At 44.1% G+C, this 24,565-nt stretch overlaps 1 protein-coding gene and 1 non-coding gene across 2 annotated transcripts in view; one reads left to right on the top strand and one right to left on the bottom strand.

Annotated features, from left to right (window-relative positions):
* The window catches only part of XKR6 (XK related 6), a 324,795-nt gene that overhangs the window by 102,238 nt on the left and 197,992 nt on the right, over window positions 1–24,565 (top strand). The window lies entirely within an intron of this gene.
* On the bottom strand, window positions 943–1,049 carry LOC123596536. Its single transcript, XR_006711712.1, has one exon. It is a non-coding gene; the product is annotated as a U6 spliceosomal RNA (small nuclear RNA).

Raw genomic sequence — 24,565 nt, 5'->3', positions numbered from 1 at the left:
GTCATAAGTTCCATTCTTTCTTCTTAAAAATGAGCCCTATTTGGGGTGCCTGGGTGACTCAGTCGGTTGAGTATCTGACTCTCGATTTTGACTCAGGTCACGATCTCATGTTTCGAGGGATCGAGTCCCGAATCAGGTTCTATGCTGGCAGCACAGAGCCTCCTTGGGATTCTCTCTCTCCCTCTGCCGCTCCCTCTCTCTCTCTCTCTCTCTCAAAATAAATAAACATAAAAAAGAGAGAGAGAGAGCCCTACTTAACAAATTGTAGTTCTAGCACTCCTGTACTCAGCAACCAGGCCCCTTAGCATACTCCCACTCTTTTGTGTCTCAGGGCCTTTGCACTTGCTGTTCCCTTGGCCTGGTCTGCTCCTCCCCAGATGCTCACATGGTTCTCTCCCTTGCTTCTGTTAGCTCTCTGCTCAAACGTCTCCTCATCAGAGAGCCCTTCTGACCCACCTGTCTATCTAAAATAGCATCTCATTCCCTCCCTCCCTTATTTCCTCACAGCTGTTACCCCACGCTGACAGCAAAGATTTGTCTCCTCCACAAAGCATAAGCTCAGAGAGGGCAGGGCTTTTGTTTTGTTCCTGGCTGTTCCTTCAAAACCGAGGACAATACCTGACCTATGTTAGAAACTCAGTAAATGTATACTTTTTGAATGAGTGAACAAATCCCCCCATGTTCCTACCTAGGGACGTGTGAAGACACTTGGAGCTTTCAAACACCAGAGGAAAGTCAAGGACTTGGGGAAAAGGAGCAGTGATCTCAGGGCGGGGTCTCTGTGTCGGGCCGACCTGGCCCAGTGGCGCCATTTCTGCTTCCAGCTCCTTCTCTCACTGCATGTTCACGTGGAGCCATGGCTTCCTTTTTTCTTTCTTTCTTCTTTCTTTCTTTCTTTCTTTCTTTCTTTCTTTCTTTCTTCTTTCTTTCTTCTTTTTCTTTCTTTTTATGGAACACTTCACGAATTTGTGTGTCATCCTTGTGCAGGGGCCATGCTAATCTTCTCTGCATTGTTCCAATTTTAGTATCTGTGCTGCCGAAGCGAGCACGAGCCATGATTTCTAACATCCCCCCCCCCCCCCCCGCCAAGTGGAGGGTGACTTGTGCTAACAGTAGGCACTGCCTTTAAAAAGCATTTCAGTGGGGGAGTCTGGGTGGCTCAGTCGGTTAAGCGTCTGGCTGGATTTCGGCTCAGATCGTGATCTCACAACTTGTGATTTTGAGCCCTGCATCGGGCTCTGTGCTGACAACATGGAGCCTGCTTGGGATTCTCTCTCTCTCTCTCTCTCCCCCTCTCTTTCTGCCCCTCCCCTGCTTGTTCTCTCTCTCTCAAAATGAATACATTTTTAAAACTTAAAAAAAAAAGCATTTTAATGGATTAATACATGCAATAGATATTTACAGAGCAACATCTACAGTCCCAGGCATTGTGCTAGAGGCCAGGGTTATAAGAGGCCACAAGACACCCACTGAGCTGACAGTTTTTCAGTATGAGTTTGGTTGGACAAGATCGCCCTCCTGCCACCTCAAGCTAAGAGAAGAGCCCTGAAAGAGGGGAAGCTTTGCCCAGTGGGGAGAAGGGCTGTGTGGGGTGGAGCCCAGGTGTTGGTGGGCAGGTGGGCTTACTGTGTGGTGTCAGGGTTTGGCTTCAGCTCCCCCAGGGCTCAAGAGGGAGGAAGCTCTCTGTACGCTTGTTTTCTACTAGACCACATCAATAAAAAAAATTCTTAAAACTATCACGTTTTTTGGTTTTGGTTAGACTTCTGTGGACTAAATTCAGAAGCTAGCAATAATTTTAAATATTTCCATGGGTGACTCTTCGAGAAAGTTCCAAAGCCAGAAAGTCTATTTAAAAACAACTTTGGAGGGGCGCCTGGGTGGCGCAGTCGGTTAAGCGTCCGACTTCGGCCAGGTTACGATCTCGCGGTCCGTGAGTTCGAGCCCCGCGTCAGGCTCTGGACTGATGGCTCAGAGCCTGGAGCCTGTTTCCGATTCTGTGTCTCCCTCTCTCTCTGCCCCTCCCCCGTTCATGCTCTGTCTCTCTCTGTCCCAAAAATAAAAATAAACGTTGAAAAAAAAATAAATAAAAATAAAAAAATAAAATAAAAACAACTTTGGAAACAACAAATTTGTGTTTCTCCCCGCACTTAAGATTCAAAAGAAAGAAGAAGAAGGGCAACAAAAACTTTCTCCAACAATGCAAATAGGCTAAAATATACGGAAACAGGAACTCCAGGTGATTTTTCTCACTTATTGCAAGCAATAAATAATGAGTCCTTCAAATACTCTACGAGAGGTATCTTGAACTTCTCTGTAAGGAATATTTCGCTGAAAAGGAGTGTAATGCAAACATGAATGACCATGTAACCCTCCCCTGTACGTAACTCAGGGATTTGCACAGAGGCATAGTTTTTGGCCTCTAGTTATGTAATTACTGAAATACAGTTCTATGGTGCTTTTACAGTGTTTTAAGGGGGAGACACACACGGCACTCAGATCATCAGGCGAAACCAAAGACTGGTAAGAATAGGGCCTCCTTTTCATTTCACTTTGTTGTATCCTGTCCACTGGGTCCTGTAGCTCACATTCTGGCTCCCTCTTTCTCGCTCTCTCTCTCTTTAAATGTTTTATTTTATTTTTGAGAGAGAGCGAGAAAGAGAGAGAACACATGCGTGCACAAGTGGGAGAGGGGCAGAGAGAGAGGGAGACAGAAGATCCGAAGTGGGCTCCAAGCTGACAGCAGAGAGCCTGATATGGGGCTCGAACTTACGAGCCACAAGATCCTGACCTGAGCCAAAGTCGAATGCTCAACTGCCTGAGCCACCTAGGCACCGCGTGGCTCCCTCTTTCTCAGAGTGTGTGTGTGTGTGTGTGTGTGTGTGTGTGTGTGTGTGTGTCAGAGACAGAGACAGAGATGGAGACAGAGACAGACAACAACGTGGGGACAAAATTCAATTGCAGATTCAGACTCAACTATTTCTGAAGTGAGACTTGGGAATGATTCTGCTTTTCTAACGAGCCAGCTGGTGAAGCCAGTACAACTGGTTCACAAACTCCATGGAATAGTAAGCCTCTTAGCCTACCAGGAACTTTCACATGCATTTTTTTTTCATGGAACTTTGTAACTATCCTGTGAGTTGAGCACTGCTGGTGGCACCTGCTTTTATACATAATAGGGCAGGTCCCAAGAGGCAGATGGCCTAAACAGAGCTTGATGCTAGAACCCAAGCTTCCTAACGTCCCATGGAGTGTTTTTATTAAGGGAGCTCTAGCTTGGTGGTTGAGTCATGAATACGTGGGGAGTGGGGAGGTAAAATTAAAATTTTTGGTAACCCAATAGAGAAAATGCACCCTTTTGTTATTACTGTTATGATGTCCCCTAAGGACCTCGAGCCAGCACTAATAGACTGGGAGATGGTCACATGAGAGTTCTTACACTTGCCATTTTTAGGCAACAGGAAGACAGCAGGTGGCGAGTGTCCTTCTGGTGACAAACTTAACTATCTTTGGGAAAATGGGATTTAACTTGACTGTAGGCTGCCTTCCATCTACCGGATGGAGCTAGAACTTGAGAGCTGGGTGGCTTTGATTTATGGAACACCATTCCTGTCAGATGGTACAAAGGATGTGCAAATCATATGCAAGTGGGCTAAATCTCACTCAGAATTTGCCAACCGGAAACACAACGTCTTGATTCCAGCTGGATTTTAATGTGATCTTGGGGTAACTTTCAGTGAAGTCTCCACTAGGCTTACTTTTAGCTGAGAAATAGCTAAATCCTGTCAAATGCAAGAAAGGTCCGAACATGGAAGTCCAGAGTGGCATTTGTGACCGTGGGTCCTGTACCCCATCTGGGGAGAGGAGCCCCAGCTGGCCTTGGGGTAAAGTGAGTCTCCTATGGTCTTTCACTTTCACAAGTTCTCTTTCTTCCTTCCTTCCTTCCTTCCTTTCTTTCTTTCTTTCTTTCTTTCTTTCTTTCTTCTTTCTTTCTTTCTTTCTTTCTTTCTTTCTTTCTTTCTTTCTATCTTTTTTAAGAGGTTACTTTCTTATCTGTGTTGGTCCAACCTTCTTCCTTTTCCAAACTGTCCCTCTCAGGCATTTGCTGCTAAGCAACGCAATGGTATAGAACAATTGGATTCATGTGGGATCTTCAGTTCAAAGACATGACCACCTTGATTTTGGTGTTCTAAGAGTGTCTTGTTATGCACATAATACCTGTTCACTGCAAAAATTTTGGAAATTAACAGAAAGTGTAAAGGAAAACATTGCTATACTCCCACCACTCAGTGATAACTATTGTTATCATTTTGGTAAGTATCATTCAGGAACATATTTTACCAAGTTGAGATGATGACGCTATTCAAGTTTTGTTTTGTTTTACTATTTAAGTCTTGTAACCTCCTCTTTCCCATGAGTATTAGAGTGAATGTTTTCCCAAGTTCTGAAATATTATTGAAGAGGTTTTCATTGGCTTGTTAGTTTGTTTTGCGGGTTGGTGTACCATCAGATGGATGCATTCTAGTTTATGCAGTTCTCCCTTATTGATGAACATGTAGTTTGTTGCCTGTTGTTTAATATGTTATGCTCCGAGAGAGGATCCTTGCAACGAATCTTTGTGCACATCTCTAATTATTCTTTTAGGATAAATATGGAGAAGTGGAATTACCAGCTCTAAAGATGTATGTAAAATCGTTGTTGGATAAATGATGCCTTTTGATAAATGCTACCGAGGGTGTTCCAGAGTGGTTGATCCAATTTATATCCTCAACCAACAGTGCACTCTGGCTGTTTTGGGGTATTGTGTTTAAACTGCCTCTTTGACAGTTCAAAATGATATCCCTTTGTTTTAATTTGCATATATTTGATCTCCCGGAGACTGAACTGTTTACAATTTCTTTCTTTTCCTTTGACAAATGCCTCTTAGGTCCGTGGCTCCTTTTTTTTTTTTTTTTTGGAGTTTTATTTTGTTGTTGATGTTGTTTTTCAATGATCCTTAAAAGCTCTGTCTTGTACACATATTTTCCCTCATTTGTTTTTTTTTTACTTTGATTATAGTTGTTGGTTGACATTCAGCAAGTGTTATGCTTTCACCTAGTTGGATTTTTCAATCTTTTATTTTAGGCTTTCTTTCTGCTTGAAAATGTCTTCCCAGTCCTGAACTAAAATAGGCTAGTGAAGGTAGCTTTACCTGTACACTTCCTTGGAAGACGGTGGAATTAGAGATTGGCAGAGTGTTGAGGAAAACACAACCACTAATGAAATGTGATCTAGTCTTAACCAGATGTGTACCTCAGAATCCTGTTAGAGCTTTAAAAAATTACCAATTCCTGGGACACAGTCCAGTACCACTGAATCGGAAACTTTAAAAAAAAAGGGGGCACCTCGGTGGCTCAGTCAGTTAAGGGTCTGACTTCGGCTCAGGTCATGATCTCATGGTCTGTGACACAGTTTGAACCCCACATCAGGCTCTGTGCTGATAGCTCAGAGCCTGGAGCCTGCTTCAGATTCTGTGTCTCCCTTTTCTCTGCCCCTCTCCCACTTGCGCGTGCGCACGCTCTCTCTCTCTCTCTCTCTCAGATAAATAAATATTAAAAAAAAATCAAAAAAAGAAACTTAAAAAAAGAACCTTACACAAATCCACAGACTTAGAAAGGATCAGAGCCAAGTTGCATGTGATTTTTTTTTTTTTTTTTTTTTTGCTTGCTTTGAGCCTTACATTTTATTAGCGTACCGGGTGTATTTTGTCTTACGCATTATCTGTTAACAATGAAGATCAAAATGCTTTAGTGAGGAGGGGAATTCAGAACAGTATGCTGTGTGGGGTGTTCTGCAAAATTACAGCGGTTCTCTGAAAGCATCAGTCTCATGAGTTCCGTGGCTGATTCTGCCTTCCATGTCTCTACACTATGGCAAGTGGACTTTTTTCAAATTCGAAGTGACAGTATATTTACAAATGTAATGTATTTTGAAGAATATCTGGAATACGTAAACTATATTAGAAGATATATTTACAAATTGCAAATGTTAACACCTTGCATTTGTGTATATATATATATATATATATATATTTTTTGTTGTTAAATTTTTTTTTCAACGTTTATTTATTTTTTGGACAGAGAGAGACAGAGCATGGACGGGGGAGGGGCAGAGAGAGAGGGAGACATAGAATCGTAAACAGGCTCCAGGCTCCCAGCCATCAGCCCAGAGCCCGACGCGGGGCTCGAACTCACGGACCGCGAGATCGTGACCTGGCTGAAGTCGGACGCTTAACCGACTGCGCCACCCAGGCGCCCCTATATATATATTTTTTAAACCAGCATTCGTTATTCTTTGATTTACAGTAGTATCTCATTTGAAAATGGGGTATGAGCCTGCAAATTAGCATTTACAACTTGGGAAAAGAAAGTCAAACCAAAAATGGCCAATTTGACATCTCTGTACAAACTTGAACTATGCTCATTGGTTAACATTGAAAATACACTCTTATTTCTCTAGCCTGGAACTGCTTCATTAAAAGGTTTTACTTTATAAGGGGGCTGGTTCCTGGGTGGCTCAGTAGGTTGAGTGTCCCAACTTCGGCTCTGGTCATGATCTCACAGTTCTTGGGTTCTAACCCCGTGTGCCTGGAGCCTGCTTCGGATTCTGTGTCTCCCTCTCTCTCTGCCCCTACCCTGCTCGCACTCTGTCTCTTAAAAAGTAAGTTTTTAAAAAAGGTTTTATAAGGGAATTTGCCTATGAATCAACCTATTTGTTTTAGTGTCCACCCCATAAGCAGCATCTTGGGTTTAAAAAAAATTTTGTTAACATTTATTTTTATTTTTGAGAGACAGAGCACAGCAAGGGGGCAAGCAGAAAGAGAGGGAGACATAGAATCTGAAGCAGGCTCCAGGCTCTGAGCTGTCAGCACAGAGCCCGACACAGGGCTTGAACCCACGAACTGTGAGATCATGACCTGAGCTAAAGTCAGACCCTTAACTGACTGAGCCACCCAGGCTCCCCTCAGCATCTTGGATTTGAAGGAGAAGGCAGTCAGCCTGTAGGAGGTGAGAGGGAGGGCATGGAAGGACCTTGGCTTTGGGCAAGGAACTTAGTATCTCAGAGCCTCAGAAATGGTGGTGGTGGTGATGACGGTGATGACAATGATTGTGGTGGTGTCACTTCATCGGGGAGCAGGCATGGTAACATAAGTCTAGCGTGTGGTGGCTAGCAACAACTTTGTTACTGTTGGTCCCCCCATCCCTCACTCTGTTCACTGCACTGGATCAGTTAAAGGAAGATGTTTGGGGGTAAGGGGCAGGAAGCAGAGGGTTCTAAGGAGGTTTCTATGTTTGAGGTCCCCTGATCAGTTTGAGAAATTATATATGCTCCAAACAAAAAGTAGTATAAAGTGCTAAAGTTAGTGTTACAGTTAACACATTTATTTTTTAACTAGATTTATTTATTTATTATTTTTTAGAGAGAGAGAGAGAGAGCACGAGCAGAAGAGGGGCAGACAGAGGATCTGAAGTGAGCTCTGTGCTCACAACAGAGAGCCTGATGCAGGACTCGAACTCACGAACCGTGAGATCATGACCTGGGCTGAAGTCAGATGCTTAACTGACTGAGGCGCCCCGGCGCCCCAATAGATTTACTATTTATAAGAAATCAAAAACAGGAGAGACAGGTGTGGCCTAAAGAGTTACGATGCTCTTTTGTATATCATTTTCATGTAAAAAATGCTTGAACCGGATTTGAATGCATCTTAGGTAATTTCAAGAAGGAGGAGGAGAAGGAGGAGGAGGAGGAAAGGTCATGTTGCTAAAAGTCTATTATAACTAAGAAGCTAAGAGTATGTGAAAAGGTCTTAAGTGCTGGCAGGACAAAACCCAGTCCGTGGTCTGGCGCAGGGGACAAGGGACGCACCAAACTTGATGCCAGACGAGTTTTTCTTGCATAAGCATCTTTGTGCCATGGTTGAAGTTATGACTTGAGATAAACAACGGATGAGAACTCTGAGGTAGCAGATGGTGCTGCAGGACGGGCCACCGTAGCCATTGCAGGGCTATGGGGTGCTCAGACAAGCAGCCAGGTCAGGTCTCCTCACATGGTGAGCCCCGGGGCCACCCATCCAAGGTCTCCTCGTAGCACACAGCCTCCTATAAGACGAGGGAAACGACTGGCTGGATTGTGTGGTCTTCAGGTCCATTTCAGCTCTGACATTCCAGGATGAAAAACCAATTTATTGATTATTGCGGGCCAGAAAAACTGAAAGAGGTTGAAAGGGATTCTGAGTTCTTTTCTGGCTGAGGTTCGTCCAGAGGCAGAGCAAAATGAGCTTCTTGATCGCCATCCAAGAGGAAGAGTTTATCTCTGGACCTCTTTCCAGTCTTCTTGCTGTTTCTGCAGGGCAGAAACACGGCCAGCTCTTGGCAAACTTGTGAACTAAGCAATTTCTTTCCCTAATCTGTTATCCCCTTTGATGTCCCTGACCCCCAAGCACAGCGCCCCTCATATCACACCTGGGGTCCCCGCCAGCCACCCCAAATTTAGAGGGGGTCTCAAGGTAAAAAACGTTCCACGAACAAAATCCATAGTGCTGTTTGTACACTTAACGCTCTTCATTTTGCTCGATAGATATTTAGCCAGCATCTATTGTGTACAAACCACTGTGCTCGATTCTTGGGCAATAGTTTTCCAACTACACGTTATCGCCCATTAGTGGGCTTTAGTCTCAATTTAATTGGCTCCAACCAGAATTCCAAACATAAGTAGAAAACACATCAAAGTGTCTCACACATAGTAAGGCTAAGTACTAGTTAATAAAACATTTGCTTCAGTTTTACATTTGTAGATGTGTGTGTGTGTGTGTGTGTGTGTGATGAATGTCCATGGAAAATGTATTTCTCACTGCAATATAATTAGAAAAGTTTAAAAACCAATGCTGTGGGCTCTCAATCCCTTAACGGCAACTCCATATTCCAAAACATGAAAATCTTTTCTTAAGTTTGGCACAAGTTCATTTGGCAGCAAAATATGACCCAAAGTGATTTGAGGGTATTTATAGTCTTTCTCTCACTTACTGCAAATATTTGTACACTTAACTGCAGAATGGAGTCATACCTTTGACCCCACTGGGCATGTTGCACTCAATTACTTTCCTAAGGGCCAAAAACTTATGAACCATAGCACTTTCCACAAGACACCATGGATCTATATAAGGGATATAGCAGTTTTCATCCATTGGGCAAATATTTATCGAATGCTTACTATGAGCTTGGTATTGTGCTGGGTGTTAGATATGGAAGGAAGAAGACTAGTATGTGATGAACTCCTGCAAAATTTCACAATCCCATGGGCGAGATAGATTTGGGGCCACCAGAGCTGAACTTCAGTACTCTCCTTATACCTTTCTTCTCGCTGCTAGTTCACTCAGATCCTTGGCTGCAGAGATTTCTCTGCTGACGGCTTCTAAGTCTCCTACATCACATTTCTAACCTGACTTCATAAGGGCACTTCAGCACATTTAAAACCAGACTCCAAACTACTTCCTCCTATATTTCTATATCCTTAGAAGTACCACTGTCCACCTCACTTGGACACAGCCTTACTCATGTCCTTGACTCTGTCATCCAGTTATTGTTCACTTCTGTTGATTTTTTTCTGTTGGTACAGATGCGAATTACTACTTCTACCTGAACGAATGGTCTGGAAGAGTAGTTGGGAAGAGCTTGCAAGTGTCATAGGATCATAAAGACCTGGGCTCAAGTTGTATCTCTTCCCCATTCTGACTGAGGGACCTTAGGCAAGTCACATAGGATCAGTTTTCACATCTAGAAAATGGAATTGGTGATACATATTTTATGACTCTTATAATTAAGTCACATAGGATCAGTTTTCACATCTAGAAAATGGGATTGGTGATATATATTTTATGACTCTTATAATTAAGAATAAAAATATATTCACTAAAAACAATATTAAAAGATAAGTCACAGGCTGTATGCAGATATTTGTAGGGCATGTAACTAACATAGGGTTAGTATTCAGAATTTACAAAGAACTTTCTTCAAATCAGTAATGGAAAAAAGATCAATATTTTTAAATGGGCAAAAGATACAAACAGGCAGTTTCTAAGGTGAAAATCAAAAGACCAGTAAATATACAAAAAGATGTTTAATCCCATTAGCAATCAAAATTTTAAAACAATGAAATACCGTTTCACATCTATAATATAGCCCAAAATGTAGGCAAGTACATCAAGCAATAATAACTCATACTGCTGGTGAATGTGTAAATTGTTCCACCCTCTATAGAGGGCAAGTTAGCAATATGTAATAAAGTTGATGATATGTATACCCACCACTCAGCAATTCCTTTGCCAAGTATGTCCTTTACAGCTTTGTTTTTAATGACAAGAACATTAGAAATAACAAAAGCATACGTTAAAAAGAGTCTGGATAGGGGCGCCTGGGTGGCTCAGTCGGTTAAGCAGCCGACTTCAGCTCAGGTCATGATCTCGCGGTCCGTGAGTTCGAGCCCTGCGTCAGGCTCTGTGCTGACAGCTCAGAGCCTGGAGCCTGTTTCAGATTCTGTGTCTCCCTTTCTCTGACCCTCCCCCATTCATGCTCTGTCTCTCTCTGTCTCAAAAATAAATAAATGTTAAAAAAAAATTTAAAAAAAAGGAGTCTGGATATTCATTCAATGAAATACCATACAGCAATTAAAGTGAATAAATTTGAACTACCTTTGTATCACCATGGATAAAGCTAAAAAGAAAGTTGAGTGAAAGAAGCAAGCCACAGAATATCGACAGTATGAAAACATTCATGTAAAAAACATTAAAGTATGCCAAACAATATTATTTATATATAGTAGGTATAGGTGGGTGCATGTACTTGCATATGTATAGGTGAATATATACCTAGCTTATGAATAAGTGTATGTCTAGCAAAAAATACTAAACTGTGCATGAGAATTCAGTGCAATAGTTATCTTGGGAAGGAGAATGGAATGGAGAAGAGTGCAGAGAGGGTTGCAATTGTTAAGTGATTTACTTCTCAGAAAGAAAATGAAGCAATGAATGCAAAGTGTTAAATTTTGACAAAGCTGAGTGGGTATATTATTGTTTCTTGTAGTGTGCCCTTTACTTATATGCTTGAAATATTTTATTTTAAAAAAGCATTCAATCCCAGTCTGACACTCAGTGAGAGTATAATAAATATTCCTTCCACCCCATTCAGAAAGTTTCTAAGGCTTTCTTTCACCTGAGTAGTTGAGTACCATTCCCTCCAACTGGCCCTCTAGATCAGATGAGGTCTAAACTGCCTGGGGAGGCAGTCTTGACCCTCCAGTCCAGTCTGTATTTCCAGCTTTATGCTCTAGCACTTTCCTCAATGGACCTGATGTTTCAGCCATGGGATCCTAGGTCATGCTTGATGATTTACTGCCCCCTTTGTCTTGGTTTATGTGGTTTTCTTGGCTGGAATTCCCTTATCCCTTTTTTTCTGGTTATACAAACCCAATCTTTTTTGCACCCATCCATCCGCCCATCCATCCATCCTTCCATCCATCCATCCATCCATCCGTCCATTCATCCATCTATTCATCCATCCATCCACTCATCCATCCATCCACTCATTCATCCACTCATTGATCATCTTTTATGTGCAAGGTATATACAGTGTAGCCTAATCATAAAGTAATCACAACTTTCAGAAAACCTCCAAAATCCCTTATACCTCTAATATGGTATTTATCATATTAAAATTTACTTTATCTTGCTAGACTAGGCACTGAAGGGCAGATACCATTCTCTTCATTTTTAATGCCTTGTACTTATAGAAACTCATTAAACACTGGTTGAAGAAATAAATGAATTTCAGATTATATGTCCAAAACACTGAAATCAGTATTAAGATTGTGGTTTAATCCTCATGACTTGAATTTAAATATTTAGTGTCTTTAGCTCACTGATTTTCATAAGACTACCATTCATGCACTCCCTTCCATCTTTGTCACCCGAAGGAAGGGAGGACGTTCTACCTCAGCCATTCTGTCTTCACGTTTTCTGAAAACCCAGACTCCAGTGCACCAGGCATGATCTCACCTCTCTAGGGACTTTGCATTTAGTTAGAGAGGAAGACAGTGCCACAATAAATTAGTTAACATGACAAGACAGTATGGGGTGTGGGTCAAATAATTGGTGTTGACATCATGATCTGAAATCGTCCTTAATGAAACAGCTTGTTTCATGCTTGGCTGTGTAAGTCTGGTTTTGAGATTCATTCTTTTGCAAAGGGATCTGGGTCAGATTTATCATTTTGTGTCAGATTGGGTTTCTGTAAAGTCCCCCCACTCCCACGCTTTTGGCTCAAGTAGATATTTAACAACCTCTCTATTATATGTAAACTGATACACAGGTGTGGATTTTAAGATGTCTTCTGATATCATTTCAGAGATGGGAGCCCGAAATACCTTTCTGACCTGACATTGAATGGAATTTTCTTTGCACTTTTTCAAGACAGGTGTCTGTGAATTCTTAAAGCTACTAGCCTTCCTCACACCCCTTCCTTTCCAGTACACTCCTGGAAAACAATTTTCAATCTGACAGCAGCTATACTTTATGTTTCCAAAAACAGATCTCAGGCTGTTTGCCTGTTTTCATGGTTATTCCTTATCCAGGCAGGTTGTGTGAAAACTTGCATTGGAGAGTCATTATATGGACTTCACTCTTTCCCGGACAGAAGCCGCTTCTCTGCCTTATGCCTCTGCTTGAATATTTCTAGTGGTGGGAAACTCAGAATTTCTCATTGTTAATGACCTTTACATGTGGAATTAGAGACTCATGGGTTGTCTGAATATAGTGGGAGGGTTGGCCTCCAGCAGTGGGGCTCACAGAGCATTCCAGGAAGACCTCATCCTCCTCTGAAGGTTCAGGATATGCTGGCAGATCCCAATTTTTTGGGACAGTGGATCTATCGCATCTTCTTTTGAGTCAAGAATTATTGGAGTCCTGGCTTCAAGAATGCTGGTCATATTCCTCTAAGATTATTGTGAATGAATGTTGTCTTCTGAGGGGCAAGGAATGGAATCTAATTCTGGCTGTCTGATTGGGGGTGGGGCAGGAGGAATGAGCATAGAGGTAGAGGAAGAATTTGGGCACTTGTATACACCTTGGACAGGAGATCAAGTAACCAGGTAGAAGCTGCAGGGGCCCTGACAAAGTCCTCTCAGCAGGGACAGGCTGGTCAGTGTTGCAGGTATGACCCTGGAACCTCCAGACATCAGTTGGTCAGCACGTCTGATTGGCTGAGACATAATCGTGTACTTGAGCAACACTCCAGTTGTATTCCCAGCAAAGGAGGGTCTGGATGGAGCTTTCCACCTCCAAGGTGGACAACTGCAGTACTGGGGGCTGGGGAACCAGTGGATGGGTAGGTGGCTACTAGACTGCCAAAACAGCAACAAGGATTCCTTTTCAGTAACAAACTATGAAGAAGTCTTCAAGGCACCATATTGAATATGACACTGTATGAAAAATAAAGAGTATATAAATTGGTTTACTTTTTCTGATTCTTTGCTTTGAGCTTTGGCATGTCTGTTTTATTGGCTAAGGAGGTAAATGTGAGTTACTAACAAAACCAGTGCCAGTTTGGCCCTGCCTGATAGGATCCAGTGACCATCTGCCAAGAGGAGATTGGAGCTGGCATTAGGATGTATGACACAAAGGATAATCAAGTTCCTCCATGACTGTAGTTTTCTCACTTGTACAGCACAGTCCTTCTCTTCTTGAGTAATCAATCCCAAAGCATGGTCAACGTTGTTGGGACTGAAGTGTTGATATGCTCTTTGTATCACAGAAAAGTCTGTTTTCTCTTTCTTTGGGTGATGTGTGGTGTGATGGAGACCCTGGAGACCCATAATGCCCGCCCCTCACTGCTGTGGAGCCCTCTCCACTTGGCTGGGCCATGTCCTGTCCTGGGATCCCTGCCTGCATGCCTCCCTCTGGCATCATCTTGGCACGCCTTCTACCTTGGTTTCCCCTGTCTGCCCACCTTGCTCCTGTGCTTTCTGCCACACATCCCTTTCTGCACTGGTTCTCCCAGCTCTTTGACTTGGATTCTAGAAGCCAGTTTCCCAGCATCAACTCTCTAAGGAATGTGAACATAAAGAGAAGGCGCACTTTTCATGATTTTTTTTCTTAAGGCCACCCTTAGGTCCCTTAAGGCCTTTTAGGTCCCTTTTAAGGGACTTAAAAGCTGAAAGCAAGTAATGGATTCACAGCCAGCTTAAGTTGAGTTAGTGGGAACTGCTTGCTGGATAATTAATAGCTGCAGGTGACTGAATGGAAGGATCTTATAAGCAGGAGTCATATTCAGACCACTGGAAAGACTTGTCAAGCAGATGCCCTTGAATCAAAATGAATGCCCCCTTTGGCTCCTGGGCTAGGAGAACTGCCTGGTTACTGCACCGTGATGAGTTTGGGAGGTCCTGACTAGGGGGCAGGGGGACAGGAGGACCACTTGGGGTGGTGGTTTACCATGCAGGAGAAAACTGACCAAGATGCAGTGTATATTTCCAATGCTTCTTTTTCAGAGGACGGGATTTTTTTTTTTTTTAATTTGGTTTGCTTTTTCTGTTTGGATTGTAGTTGGATGTACACCAGCCTCTACATTACAAATCTTCTCTCTTATGCCAGTCTGAGCCTTCTCATTACAGTTGAGAGGGACATAGACTCCAGAGTGAGAAAACTGGAACCCACCCCATCTACTCCACACGGTGGCTGTGTGACATCTCGTAAACCACTACCCTTCTCTGTAAAGTGGGCCTGATGGTATTTCCCTTTTAGGGACATTATGAGGACTCAACAGGGTGATGTAGGTTAAGCATCTGGCACTGTGCCAACCTCTTCAGTTATATCCTGGAAAAGGCACAACCTTTTAAGAAAGGCAAGGCTTGTTTTGAATCCTGGCTCTACCATTTACTACTATCTATGTAATTTCAGGCAAGTTAACTTCTCTGAGCCTCAGTTTCTTCATCTTGCAAATGGAATTCATACCTGTCTCACAGAGTCAGAAAGATTAATGGAGATAACATATGAAATTGTCTAGCCCAAAGCTAGGGCCATGGAAGATCAATGAATAGCAATGTTTTGTTCATATCTTCCCTTCTCTCAGCCATTAAGATCTACTGTCATGGTGTCAGTGGGTCTTGCAGGGACAGTATTTTAAAGAGCCACTTGATGGGGCTATAGGTTGGGGGATGGCTGATCATACTAGCTCCAAGCAAAGCAGGCTGCAGCTCTCATGTCCTCTCCACCCCTCACCCCCCAGGAATTCCTTCTGAACTTGGAAGCACGGTTGGTGGCAAGGCTTGGAAAGCAACCAGACAACACTTTCAGATTTATGGATAGATCCTACCTTTTTTCTTAAGATTTTCAAAAATGTTTTTTATTTATTTTGGGAGAGAGAGAGGAAGAGAGAGAATCCCAAGCAGGCTGCTCCATGCCGTCAGCGCAGAGCCTGACACGGGGCTTGATCTCATGAAGTGTGAGATCATGACCCGAGTGGAAATCCAGAGTCGGATGTGCAACCGACTGAGCCGCCCGGGAACCCCACCTCTGGGTCTTGTTTTTCTGATTACAAGGTGTTGATATAGAAGACCTCATCCCAAGAAGGCACCACTCTAACTTCAAAGCAAAAGAAAAATATATATGAATCTGATTTTTAAAAAACTTATGTGTCATATAAAATGCATACTCAAGGGTTAAAATTGAAAAGATTATAGCCAATGTCTGCATCTGGCTATAGTTTAATGATAAAATAATCAAGTGACTTTTGTGCCACTCTCATGCAAGGGGAGGCGTTCATAACTGGCGTCTTTGTCTTTGTCTTGCACTCCGTCTTAGTATGGCAGTCCTTGCGAAAGGACCCTGTGTGCCACTGAAGAGGGGAAAGGTAGCGGGTTGGGAGGTACAAGGTATCGGAATAGTCCTCACTCTTCCACCAAGTAGCAGTGAGGAGACTTAGTGAGCTGACCCCCAATAGCTTGTCTGGGGCCAGGGTTCTGATCTGAAGAACAGTTTGCTCCGACTGTAATTGTCACCTTCTTCCTTGATAGAGGACACAAGAAGCCAACCCCACTGGGTGCCTCTGGTCCCTGATCTAGAGCAACAGAGAAACAGAAGGCTTCTCTTGGTTGGCCACGTTCAGACACGTGTGTGGCGCCTAGGTCTACACTGTAAATACTGCCCTCCGAGCCTCTTACGCAGTGGATGTGCCACCATTCCTTGGCACTTTCAGATAGAGTTGGACAGCCTGCACCCTTTCCCCTGTCTGATTCCCAGTCCCCTTTAGCTGGGCATGATGTCATCTGGGAGGCCTTTCCTGACCCCTCCAGCCTGGCTGTTTTCTCCTCCCACTGCCTTGGTTTTACACATCTCCCACTGGGCTATTAGCATCTAGAGGGCAGGAACTGTCTCATTTCCTGCCATACCCTGTAGTGCCCGGTACTGAGTGAGCTCTCACAGTAATAGCATCTGTTGAATGAATGGCCAATGAGAATATGGCCAAGAGAAAAAAATTATCATGGAAATGTTGAACTGGAGCAGGATTTAAAGCCTCCATTAGCTGTACAGATATGCAAGGTGGTTCTATGGATGGGGGTGGTTTTCTTTCAGGGTGGGCAGAGCTGAGGCTGGAATCCGGTCTGAGATTCTCAGGACTCTCAGCACCATTATGGCCCATTGCCCTCCCCTTGGTCTCAAGCTCACCCTGTGATTCGGCAGCCCCTAGGCCCGTTGATCTTCAGCCCTCTGTACTGTCCTTGTTTGTACCTCTCTCTCAACACAGAAGGGACTCGATAATGTGTTTTGCAATAAATGAATGAACAAATGAAGCCTCAGACAAAAGTCCCTGAGTAAGACAAGAAAAACAGTCAAAGGGTCCAGATAAAGATCCTCCCCTTTCTCAGAGGTTTTACTGCAATTAGAACACTCCAGACTTCTAATCATGGGATCCCTGAAACCAGTCTAGCCTCTAGAGAAGGAAAATGGGAAGGACTATTTTAATGAATTTACTTTTGCCTCATGCCTACGGGTGTCACGAGCCCCCTCACAGCCATCTCCTCCGAGCCTCTCAACAGCTGGGGGAGGTAGCATAATTTATCTGTGTGCAGCACTTAGATATTGCCTGGCCCATGGAAGGTGTGACGCAAGTGTTAGCTATCATTATACATCAATATCCCCACTTCACAGATTAGAAAAGAAAGGCTGATGGAAGCAATAACAATGATCTGTCGAAGGTCATTCGCTGGAAAGTGGCAGAGGTGAGATTTGAACCCTGGTCATCTGACTCCACAGTCTGTCCCTGTCCCCTCCTTGTGCAGAGCCCTTCTTTATCTATAGGTCATTTCCAACCTCAAGCTGTATCTCATCCCTTCAGCAGGATGGACACCTCTTAGGTTTTTGAGATTTCACGTAAAACCCTCTTAGGAGGCCATAGCAGACCCGACATTCTTCTGGGCCTTTCTCCCACCAAGCAGAACCCAGACATTAACCATCTGGCTCATGAGAGCATCTCATATATCCATGCCCCAATACACCACAGAGTCACTGGCTATTTCATTTCTCTCCTAGATGCACATATGACTTGGACGGCTGGTGGAAAGGCTCTGTTTCTGCTATCTAGGTGCTCCAAAAAGGCCAGGGAGAGAGGCTTATGGTGGAACCACTTATGTTGGCCTTCTCTGCTCTTGAGAGTGGACCTGTTGATGTGTGTCAGGGTCAGGGAGCTCAGATGAAACCTCAGTCATTAGCCCTATTTTCCTAAATCCTGATTACACTAGTTAATGCTTGCAACTTAAACACCAAAAAAAAAAAAAAAAAAAATGCCTGTAGACTGAAGTCGTGGTGTGATTCTTAGTACAGAAGGGATGGTCTAAACACACGATCCTCTCCTACTGGTGGATGATGAAATTGGCCTTACTCACCCAAATACTCCAATGATATCACTTGTTATTGATATTTGATTCGGTGCCTGTTGCGAGCAGGATGCTGGCCATACTCTACTCACTAGTGAAATGCATCCATGTCTTCCACAGAGTTCATAACTATAGCATCGGTCGATTGTCATTTATTTATTATGTCTGTTTATACAGACTTTCCCCAAGAAAGGACGGAGGAACGGAAGAAATATAAGCTATGGCTCGTGATCCCCCATCTTAGACTCTGGAAGAAAGAGAAGGCATGAATGTTGAAGGTGTGAAAAGTGCAGTGCAGAGCTATATTTGGTAAGAGGTCTGTGTGAGCCCCAGGTAATGGATGCTGCATGAGTTCAGAAGCAATACAGAGCTCTCGAGGCTGGGGTTGTCAGAAACGGCTTCCTCTCAGTAGCCTGGTGGCAGTCCCCAAGGGTGAGTCTGGGACGCTCCCTTCCCTCATCCTGCAAACTTGGGCTTCCTTTTCTGCTTTGAGGGACTTTCTACTGGGTCGCAGTTTCTTTGGCTAGAAGGACAAGTCAATTTCCATCTCCTCCATTACCAGGAAACTCAGATATAAGGAAGTTGAAGCAAATTCCAGGCCCAAAAATGTTAACAATCCCACATTAATCCATGTAGCTTTCTCTGAATCCCTGCTTACATCAGAACCTACAGAGGCATTGATTACTTGTGTTTATTTTGTTTTGAAGTCATGATTTGACCTCCAGACTGTCCAACTTCAAGAAAAAATGATTTATCTTCTTCTGGATTTAAACAATCCCACAGTAAAAGGAGCATGGCCTTTGGTTAATATTCAGGTTCTCCCAGTGCTGGGGAGCCTGCTGGCTTATGCTGGCAAACAAAGTGACACTACATGATTGTAGTCACTCTGCATGATTCGACTTGATTGTCTGGTTGCCCCCAGAGACAGAAAACATCATTCAAGTCCTATTTGCCAGGGGGGCCGTTTATTGTGGTCTAAACGTAAAAGGCTCCACCAGGGACTTAAGTTTTTAGAAATTGAGGGAGTTTAATTTACATTCCAGTCACATAAAAGTAATCTCTAAACCGCTAAACATTTACACTAATATGTAATATGTTGGTCCTATGTGTAGTTTGGAAATTGGTGTTGGTTCTATTCTGTCTCATCAACTAAACGCCAAGAGTAGAGAGATTACTAATCAGTTTGGGAGCTTTTGGCTACAGGTGCAGAGAACATGCTTCAAAGTAGCCTATATAATAAGGAAAATGTATCATGTCATTTAATAAGAGGTCACTAGGGGAATGTGATGCTAGGATTGGTCAGTTCGGTAGCTCGGTGATGACATCATAGACCCAGGGTCCTTCAATCTTTTTGCCCTGCTGTCCTTATAACATCAGGAGGGCTCCCTTTGTGCTCACTTAGGGTCCTCCTACTTGGCTACCTTCCCTAGAAGTCCTTCCTTTTGTGATTGCAAAATGACTTTCACTGCCCCCAGTATACTTTTGAGATATGACAGTGTCCAGAGGAAGAAGAGAAGGTCGCTTTCCATGTGTCTCTTTTTTGGGAAACCTTTCCATAAGTTTCCCCCAGTTCACTTCCACCATATCTCACTGGCAAGAATCCATCATGTTGCTGTGCTTCAAGTTAGTCTCTGGAAAGAGGAACAGGGTTGTTGAGCTTGACAGGGGCAAATTAGAATTCACCCTGAACCTGAGATCCACACAAGGGGAACAAAATCAAGATCAGAGTTATGTTATCAAGGAAGGAGGGGAGGAACGGATGTGGGTGGTTAACCAATAATAGCAGCCAAAAATGTTCTTCACTGAGACAGTCATTGAATGCCTCCTCGAAGGGTAAAATTAACAGTATTGAAACACTGAGTTCCCACACTGTGGTGTTATAGGATTTGGTAGGAGGAAAGGAGGCACGTTATAGACAAAGACTTCTCAAATGTACTGGATTTCAGACCTTAGAGTGAGGCGAGTGCGGCGAGGGCAGGACAGAGGAGAATGAGTGAGTGTATGGGGGGAGGCAGGGGGGAGTTTGGGGTTGATGGGTTCCACTTGTTCACACCCCCAGCCCTCGAATGTGGGCAGATCCCTGTGGGAGGCAGTCTCAGCCTCGGAGCCATGCCTTGGAGATCTCTAGGGACAGGACTGATCTCTGTGGGACAGGTCTGGCCCGGTGACCTCCAACGTCTCTGTTCTCTTTCAGATATTTCTAGCATTCAGCCTTTTCATAGGATGCAGGAGACAGCCACACCACTGCCTCTCTTCACAGCAGACCAAACTACTGGGCTGACTTTTTATTTGAAGTCTCCCCTTTCACTGAGGAGGCAGCAGGATCTAGAAAAGAGATACTATCAGAGTGGGACACCGGAGACCTGGGTTATATTCCTGCCGCCGCTGGGGATTTACTTTGTAGCTGAGGTCAGTCACTTAACCTCACCATGCTGCTTTCTGGAGTATGCAACTGGACTCAATGCCGTTGAAAGCTTTTTACTCTTTCTGACATTTTACATGTTTCAGTCTAGGGTTGCCTAACTGGGTTGGGCAGGATAAAGTGTCTTCATCGTTTGGGTCCTTTTCAGGGACGGTGCTAATAAAATGACGACATACAGTTTTGTTTTTTTAACTTTTTTTTTTAATGTTTATTTTTGCGCACGCGCGCGAGAGAGAGAGAGAGAGAGAGAAGAGACAGAGCGTGAGCAGGGGAGGGGCAGAGAGAGAGGGAGACACAGAATCCGAACAGGCCCTGAGCTGTCAGCACGGAGCCCGACCTGGGGCTCAAACTTGTGAACTGTGAGATCATGACCTGAGCTGAAGTTGGACGCTTAATCGACTGAGCCGTCCAGGCGCCGCTGACAACACACGGTTCTGATGAGGACCTCCACGTTTCATGTCCACCTCGGTGGAAGGCTGTCATTTATGGGCAACAGCAATGACAACTTGTACTGCTTGGGCACCTACTGTGCACTAATGGCCTTGGCTCATTAGTCCTTAGATTTTCAGAATATTCCCTGGGTCGGCCAAGTTCTGCCCATTGTTGACCTGTAGTGTGATCTTCTTTCTCAAAGTAATTACTTGTATTTAAGCAACCATTCATAAGCCACCGAGGGAGGGCGTTAGCAAGAGTCTGGGGGAGGGACATGCACTCTACTTTTTTTTTTTTTTAAGTTTATTTATTTATTTTGAGAGAGCGAGTGAGCACAAGAAGCGGAGGGGCAGAGAGAGAGGGGGAGAGAGAAAATCCCAAGCAAGCTCCATGCTGTCAGCGCAGAGCCCGACTTGGGAATCGATCCCACCAACCGTGAGGTTATGACCTGGACTGAAATCAAGTGTCAGACGTTCAACTGACTGAGCCACCCAGGCACTCCTCTACTTGTGTTTTCAAAACACATTTGGTTTCGCTCTTAATTCTTCAGCTGAGGGGATGTGGACAGCGGGCAATGCTGTGGGCACGTACAGAGAGTGTCCTGCAGGCAACTCCGGCCCGCTCACTGAAGAGGGGACCTCGTTCCTTCCATCGGTGCTGCTCAGACTTTAGTGCGCGTCAGAATTCCCTGGTGAGTTTGTGACACCCTGGGTCCCACCTGAAGATACTCCTCAGTCCCCATCTGTAGGCACTCCTAGCCTCTCCCCCACCTGCATACTTTCCCGGGTCCCACCTGCCGACAATCTGACCCAGTAGATTTGGGGTGAGGCTCATGTGCCTTCCCACAGCTCCCCACGTGATTCTGGTGCAGAACATCTGTGGGCCCCAGGTTGGGAAACACCAGTCTCGCTGGAGTGTAGAAGGCTGGCCCATGGAAGCAAAGTAAAAGATCTTTGAAGGACAACGGAATTGGGACACAGTGACTCACTCAGTGCTCTGGAGAGGCAGGCACTGATGCCAACAGCAAAGGGAACAGAGCCCAGTCAACTTGCTCCCACTAAGCTTTTTTGGGAAGAGATAATTTGAGCTGAGGTGTGAAGAAGGTGGGGTAAAGATGGCAGGATGGAGACCTCTGCTGTCCCAGATCTACACTGGAGGTCCAGGGATAAGAGTCTTTGAGGAGAGGTCTGTGGGTGGCAGCTTGAGCCCATGGCCAACCAAGCCTGGGCCAGAAAGCAAAAGTTTACCAGCGGCCTGACCTCCGGTAGGCTTTCTTTCCTGGGTACCACACTGGGTTCACCTTGCCCCCTCCGCATCATTCTAGCACGGTCCATTCTCCACTCTTCTGTCCCTGGTCAATGTCATTTAACCCTTTGGAAATTTTGGTGATCTCATCTATAAAATGAGGAAAACTACCTTTTCTCATGAGATTGGTGTGAGGATTAATGCAGTCATCTCTCTCTCTCTCTCTCACACACACACACACACACACACACACACACACAGGAATCCCTTTCACATCTAATGAACATGTCCTTAGCACTCTCCGTGGGCCAGCTCCCTGCACAAGGCTGTGGACTCCCTGAGAGCAGGAACAGTGCCACATGGCACCTGGTATACAGAAAAGGCAAGGCATGAATACCTGTTGAGTCAAAGAAGTCTCATTGCCAGGGACATAGAGTTGATGAAGACATGCAGTGCCCTAAAATAGCTCCCCATCTAACACAGGGGAGCATGGAGGTAAATTTGTAAGGATAATAGGGCGAGGTAAGTACTCATGCTGATAGAGCTTTAGGCAGACCGTTCTGGGGTGATGGGAAGGACGGGGCTGGGCCTGGAGGGGTCAGGAAGGCCAGCAAGGAGAGCCTGGAAGAGAAGGAGGTGACCACAGGCACAGAGAAGGGCTGGGGAAAGGCCGTGCCAAGCAGAGGGAGAGCTGGGAGATGAGAAACAGAGTAGGGGTGCGCCTGGAATACTGGGGGCACCAGATCCCAAAGGCTTGTTTTGAAGTGAAGGAGACTGGGATTTCCCTCATAGATCGATGATGAGTATCCCTTGAATTCCATTATTCAGAAAATACTGTATTTCATAGACATAAGTCAGTGTTTCCTTGGGAGCTGACCGACTGCAAATTTGTGAGGAAGACAAAGGGCGTTAGAGTTCTCTTCCATCTTATGTGTGAGTAGTGTCCCCCTTCCCTTGAAGCTGGCAGCAGGCCCAGCACTGCCACAGAGGAGCACGGAGAACCTTCCCTGAGCCTTGGGAAATAGCTAAACCGTTACTGGCCAAGTGCCTCTTTGAAAAAGGGAAAATATAGATCCCACACATTAACTCCGAAAGCTGGTGAAGTCTGGTAACTTACTTCAAACAGATTTGGACTGAATCAGAAATACACCAGGCTGGTGGGTGGAGCTCTAAATTTACCCCTTCATCTCATCATTAAGACCGGGTAGAGGTTTCATTAGCGTGAGGTGCTATGTAAATACGAAGTGCTTTCTGAGTAACTATGTTCTGCACACCACCCCCCCCCACCCCCAATTAGGATATGCTCAGTGGTAAATAGTGCGATTCTTAGAGACAGGAGAGCTTTATTTATAAATGACAGTATAAATCATACCTAAATTCTGGGAAGTGCTAAGTTATCTAGCCTTGAAGCAATATAGTAGTTTCCGTTCGTGCACAGGAAAGTCAGGCGCGGCTGAAATCGTATGTGGGAAATTGCTCTAAGCAGATTTCCAGCTCCCTGGGTTTGGTAAATATGGATGGTGGAAGTCATGGGCTAATTAGGTCAGTTCACACTGTTTGTGGGTGGACACCGGATCTGGAAGATACTCTGGCAGTTAACACTGTGGAATTTACTTAGTGCATCGTTGTGGAAACTGGGGTTCCAAGAGGTGTGTCCAAGGCTACATGGTTAGATAGACCAGAGACAGGACGAGGAGCCGAGACTTAGGGGCCTCTGTTTAGGACCCCTTTTGTTGCCGGCTTTATTTTTTTCATTCAGTGTTATTTATTGTAAAAACAATAATGAGTTAACAAAATTTATATCTCCCTAACTCAAGAGCTTTAAATAAATCAAGTAAACTTAGAGTTATTTAAATTAATCAAGTAAATTTAGATTTATTTAAATAAATCACATTATTTAGATTTATTTAAATAAATTAACATTTGCAAGAAAACTTATATATTTGCAAATTATATATTTATAAATTTATATATTATATATTAAAAATATATTTCTGCATTTTCTTGCAAAATCTAAAACACACAGTTATAATCATTATGGCATTCGATTCCATTTTCCTTCTTTTTTTTTTTTTAATTTTTTTTTTTCAACGTTTATTTATTTTTGGGACAGAGACAGAGCATGAACGGGGGAGGGGCAGAGAGAGAGGGAGACACAGAATCGGAAACAGGCTCCAGGCTCTGAGCCATCAGCCCAGAGCCTGACGCGGGGCTTGAACTCACGGACCGCGAGATTGTGACCTGGCTGAAGTCGGACGCTTAACCGACTGCGCCACCCAGGCGCCCCTCCATTTTCCTTCTTAATGTAATATTCAAATCGCTTCCCCTCATTGTTATGTGTTTTTCATAATTGCTTTTATGACAGTTTACCAGAGTTCTCATTGATACTAAGCATTCCCTTCATTTGGGGCACTTAGGTGGATTGCAAATTTTTAACTTTGACAGGGGCGCCTGGGAGGCTCAGTTGGTTGAGCGCCTGCTTTCAGCTCAGTTCTGGGTTCCAGCCCC

This window comes from Leopardus geoffroyi, chromosome B1 (assembly GCF_018350155.1).
Source record: "Leopardus geoffroyi isolate Oge1 chromosome B1, O.geoffroyi_Oge1_pat1.0, whole genome shotgun sequence".
NCBI classification, from domain to species: Eukaryota; Metazoa; Chordata; class Mammalia; order Carnivora; family Felidae; genus Leopardus; species Leopardus geoffroyi.
This window is presented reverse-complemented; position numbering and strand designations above follow the sequence as displayed.